This window comes from Diadema setosum, chromosome 3, assembly GCF_964275005.1.
Source record: "Diadema setosum chromosome 3, eeDiaSeto1, whole genome shotgun sequence".
NCBI classification, from domain to species: Eukaryota; Metazoa; Echinodermata; class Echinoidea; order Diadematoida; family Diadematidae; genus Diadema; species Diadema setosum.
This window is the reverse complement of record NC_092687.1, coordinates 31,175,938-31,182,302: the sequence shown is the minus strand read 5'-3', so window position 1 is coordinate 31,182,302 and position 6,365 is coordinate 31,175,938.

The window sequence follows — 6,365 nt, the reverse complement described above, 5'->3', positions numbered from 1 at the left end:
ATAAGAACTGAAGGAGAACACCATTCCAAAAAATCTTAAACAAAAATCAGAAAATTATCTTTGGGCATTAAGAAATTATTGGCAACATCAGTTAGGGGCTGGACCCCCTCCCACACCTCTGTCTTGCAAAGGTTAAAGGTTGCTTTGCTAGAGACATGTGCAGCCTAGGAATTGAGGTTTTATGGGTTACATCAGGAAACTGAAATCATAAATTTAGAAAAATAAATAAAATGTATACTGCCTATGCCTGTGAATATATACATTCTATGAAAAAAACAACAACAACCTTATCATAAATTTTAAAGAATAAATAGATAAATAAAAAAAATCACCCGAGAACTTGCCTTTTCTTCAATCTCCATCATCCAGTTTGATGATATCTTCAATGACTTCATCAGTCCAATTTGCTAGCGAAGTAGGTTTACCCCTCAGACTGTTGTAGCAATGCAGCTTTGCAGGATTGCTGCGGCTTGCGTCTTAAGTCCTGCATCTAACAGACTGATGATGCCCTCCTCTCTACCATGTATCCGACGAAATTCGGCAAGGAGCAAAAAAATAAATCAAAATACATTTATTAGGATATAAATCTTATGATTTTTAACATTTTTCACATGGAATGTAGCTTTGCCATTGAAATGTATTCATTTCTCTCTCTTTCTCTCTCTCTCTCTTTCTCTGGTCTCTCAACTCAGCTGCACTTTACAACCCCACAGTAACATTGAATGCTGCACAGTAATAGGGCCCAATTTCGCACACACATAAAAAAATAATAATAATAATTATTAGGGCCTATTTAGGGAAGGACTAACCCCGGAGCCCTACCATGACAGTGGGAGGGCCCTGAAGCGTTTGCATTGGATGTTAAGTAGCAGTATGGTAAGGGTACCACCTATCGGCAAGGTACCTTGACATCGGCACCCTGCGTATCATGGCTGTTTGCGTATAAAGGTACGTCGGGAATAAAAGTGCTATAAGCTATGAAAACAATAAAAACGAAGAAATGAAAATCTAACTTACAAACTAACAAATCCGTTTCAATATTAGACATCCGCTCAGTAACGACGCATTGCTGTGAAATTCACGTGTATTACCTATGGAGGGAGGGGGTGCCGATCATTAGGTCCCCTTTTGAGCTGCGCGAAGAAAATGGAACGCATGCACTAAAATTGCGTTATTTTAAAACGGAGATTCAGAATCAACGAAACGGTCACGACATTCAAAACTGCAGGGGAGATGGCATGTTTGAGATAAGAATTTGGTGAATTTGTTTTATACTTTTGGAATAAACAGGATACAAATCCTTGTGACGATCGGATAGGTGGTACCTTCAATCATACACCTTCCTACCAGTACTAGTCCACTACTATGATAAGTACGGTACAGGCACCAATATTAAAAGTGCCCAATTAAAATGAAAATTGTGACCCAAATAGAAAACATCAATAACATTGCGAAGCCCGTCACGTTTATTCAGTAATTGAAGCTACTTTAGTACATATTCAAATTAACATTTTGAAAACCACAAAGAATACAGACTGTGACATTGTCTTATATCCACGTAGTGCGAGGGCTGTCGCAGTATTAGGGAAGGACTAGACCTAGTCCGACCAGACGATGTTACAACTACGCTGTGCGAATCTACGTACGTACTGTACTACATGTACACAACCTATACTGTACGTTTGTTCAGTAGCAGCAAGGTTCTGGGCTGTGTATAGATCCTAGTTAGGGAAGGACTTGACTAGATTACTGACACCGCGATTTCAAGTTAAAATGTTTACTTTTGAAAAAAAAAAATTGCTTGAATTTTATAGAGAAAATATTTTGTCAATTTGGAACATTCAACTATCGAATTAGATAACTGATGTGCTTGAAAAAAAAAAATGCACGGTAAACGTTAATATAGTTCCCACCATTGTTAGCATGCGTGATTTTGCTTGCAAGCGACACTACTGTTAGACTCTACTGTACAGTACAGCGATCATAATGACATTAAGTAACAGTACATCAAGCTACAAAGTAACACTAAATTCATTAAATTATCAAAACACCAAATAGATATCGTCTACTTACAAGTCACTAATATTTGGAGGTCCTCATCTGGACGTCAGACGTTTAGAAAAGCGATCTAAGTTAGATATCGAAGACGAAGCTGAAGCGAATGATCGACGAATACAGTACTCGAATGCGTCGGCCGGCGCGCGTCGTAGCTAAAGCTGTTACAGTAGTAGTACGTATACGTGTGTACGTGTGAGCTGCATGCAGCATGCATGCAGCACGCACAAAATCCATTCTAGCAGCTGCGTGCACTGGATCGGTACCATGGCCGGCTATATTATGATTTTACACAGGTTTATGTAATTTTGGCGCGTATGATGCATGACAAATCATTTTAAGATTTAGAAACCCGTTTGATTTCAATTCGTCATGAAACTGGGCGATCAGTGTTACCTGATTCGTAATGTATGACCTGAAGTTCGTAGTGTTTGAGAAGATTTGTACAGTACCACTTCGGGTGACAATGCGAATTTTACTGAATCATTGTTAAACAAATGTAAGGTTCGTCATGACATTGTCGTTTGTCACTCGGGAATTTTCATTCGTCATTACATGATATTAATTCGTAATTACATTTCAAAGAATCGTACTGCGAGTAAAAAAATTTGTAGTGAGTGATGAAAAGTTGTCATACCACTCATGACAAATTACTTGACAAACTTTTGAGGATGACCCACGAATTAATTCTTTCAGTGTGGTTTACACTAGTACAATAATGTTCGGATGTATAGAAACATGTAATAGACAGAAAGATAAGAAGATTAAAGATATATATCAAATTATAAGTTATAAGTTGAGATTTAACTTTGACGCAACACACTTAAGGTATTGTTTGCCATTGAGAGAGATATCACATTCGATTTATATGTGCAGGTTAGTTGTATTACAAAACATTCTACCATGTAAAAAAAATCATAAAGCCTAAAACATACGGAGATATCACCATTTCTTTTCAAGAAACCATAACCATGATAACTGTTAACAATTTAGTATTTGAATTTGAATTTGAATTTGAATTTGAATTTGAATTTGAATTATGTTAAAAAAAACATTCTTATCAGATCTATTTAGTACATCTAACAATATTTAGCATTAAATATACTGATTTAAGTTTGTACATTAGTTGTTCTATCCCTAACTCACAGTTTAGAACTAGTTTGAGGAGTTAATTAAAGCTGGCTTTTCGTTTTACGTGCACTAATGGTAAATAATGCCTTGAAAGAAAATTAATTACCGCCATCTTGAATTTTGTGTGGATACTGTTTTTATCGCTGATTATTACACATTGGAAAAATTTGTGCCAAATTCCAAGCTCCTATCTCTTTTTGGAAAATACTTTCTGTTCAATCTTATCTGCCTCAGAACAATCTACTATAATGAAATGCTACAGTAATAGCGACCAGCGTCACCTACCACTTGGCATGAAAAGTTAGTTTGCATGCAGGTACTTGCAAGTCACTAGACCATTACAGTATTATATGTGACCATGTAAACACATTGTATGCAAAATTTATAATGCATGAATATAATTTTTTCAAGTTTTAGATGTTAACTTGTCAACAGTGTATGATATTGCCTGTAATTCCAGAAATATGAATTGTGTCTCAATCTCAGTAAATCTCAATCTCAATCGCAGGTTTCAAAATAATTCTTCAGTTCTTCTTTGATAAATACTAAATCATGCATTTTTACATTTCTTCCTTTCTTCAAAAGAATATAAAAATATGGATTCCCCCCCCAAAAAAAAAAGAGAGAAGCAAACAACCCCCCCCCCCCAATTTATCACAATACACAGCTAAAGTGGTATCAACTTTTGGGAAGTTTTGCTCTCCTTCATATGACATCAAATTTGTTGCAATCCAATGTCTCTATCAAATTTTATGTTTGAAATGTTAAATTCAATAAAAATGGCGGCCGTATTGGACCGCATCTGTACTTTGGAGGTTTTTGCAACAAATCTACTGAGGTGTACTTACGGAACATTGCTTAGTATGCTTAATATAATATATGGTTTTGTTTATAGAGAGAGTGGAACTCGAAAAGTAAGCACGATCTTGGATTTGACCCTCTGTGACGTCTTTGGGAACAGATGCGTGCAAATACATACTATGTAAAATGGGATTTCAAGTTTGACACATTATAACTCCTGAACCAAATACAATACTGACCTCCAAATATTGATTATATGGGAAAAATTTTAATTTCTGCACGGTTTTCATAAACTTTTTTAATTTGATTTTATGTAACTTTTTAGAGAAATATTCATGGTGCATTCTGAAAAATGTCTCCATAAAAACCTAAGATGGTTTGAAATAGCATTAAAATGTTCAGAATATATAAAAGCCATATAAGTAGACACCAAAACAGACAAAATTGTATAAAAATCGAAATGATACATTTACTTTGGCGCAATACACTATGTCAGCTTTGATGGCCTGCAATCTTAAATTTTTTGAGTGATTGATCCAAATTTTGTTTTAAACTTTCTATAGCAAGGTTATTTCAAGCTTCTACCTCTATTTGAAAGATATTTTTTGCTTCATCTCATCTGCTTCAGAACAATCTACTTTGAAATAATAGCAATAAGCGTCACCTGAGCTACCACTTGGTATGAAAAGTTAGTTTGCAGGCACAAACCCTTGTTTGTCAAAGAATAAGTCTGCGTTTGCCAAGACTACTACATGCACCACTGGAACTGCTACAAGCGCCAGTGCCAGTGGTGCGTGTAGTAGTCTTGGCGCGCGCAGGCTTTTTTTACGACCAACAAAGTCTTGTCACAACTAAAGTGGCCATTTTTACATAGTGAGTTTTTAAGTTTGAGACATTATAACTCCTGAACCAAAAACGGTACTGACCCCTAATTTTCTCCAAGTATTAATTATATGTCAAACAAAATTCTTGAGATGTTTCAAGATAATCCTTCAGTTTATCTTTGATTTATGATGAATCAAGCATTTTCATGATCTTCCTTTTTTCAGAAAAATATCAAAAAATGAGTGTTTTGTCCTTAAAATCTCAATCCAGTTATCACAATAACCCACAAAAATGGTACCAACATGCAGAAAATTTTATTCTCTTTCATATGACATCAAATTTGTTGAAATCTGATGTTTCAATCAAATTCTATCTTTCAAATAACAAATTCAGTAAATATGGCGGCCATCTTGGATTTGGAGGCTTTCGCAACAATTTTTTTTGAGGTAGACCAGTGGAATGTTGTTTGTTACAATAAAAACTTGAAAATAAGCATGGTCTACTTAGTTTGTAGAGAGAGTGCAACTCACTCGTTAAGTAAGCGACTTTTTGGGGTTTGGCCCTCCGGTTAAATGGAGTGTGCAGACTGCATCTTACGTTTTCATAAATGGGAGTTCTATAAACGCGCTACCATAGATCTCTTTTTTTTTTTCGTACCAGCGTTTATCTTAAAAAAAAAAAGATCGAATCGTAAACGCATCATACAGAATGTCACACACGCGGAATGCACGAGCACAGATGGCCATGTAATAGAAAGTGCAATGTAAGGCGAGTCGCTGTACAGCCCACTAATACCCCCGTCACACTACTAGCTGTGTTCAGACGGAGGCAGTTTTGGTCGGAGTAACTTCGGAGGAAGGGTCGGAGGAAGCTTGGTCGGAGTAACTTCGGAGGATACAAGTACATTGTAGGTCGGAGTAGTGCCCGTCTGAACAAGGTCGTGGTAACTTCCTCCGATCGGAAAAACTTACCACGACCTCTTCCTCCGAACGAGATACTCCTGAGCTCAGGAGTATCTCGCTACCACGACTAGCCGGTCGGAGTAAATTGCCCGTGCGGACAAGCCCTCGGAGTATCTATGAACTTATACCTTACGACCTATAGGTAAAATTTCCTGGGTCAAATCGTAATATTGACATTTTTGCGACTACACGTGCATGTGTAGTGCAATTCTAACCTAGTTGATCGCGACGAAGAAGCTAGCAATCATGCAGAAATGTCCATCAACAAGAATGGAGAAGACAAATGCCACTGGTAAAAAACACAATCGCATGGTCGATGTGCGCGGCGCTACCACTTCCGGAAGTTACACCGACCCTCGTACATAAATTGGTTGGAGTTTTTTCCCACGACCGTCGTGTGGACACAAGGGTCGTGGTAAGATATGCATGAATTTGAATTTTAATTGCCGTGCCGTGCATTTTTACTCCGACTAGAAATACTTCTGAACATGGCTATAGAGGCGGAATGAGCCGGAATGCCGTTGGAATGAAAAGTCTTCCTGCATTGCACTGCATATTCGAAGTGCATTCTAAAAATTCTGACGACATTCT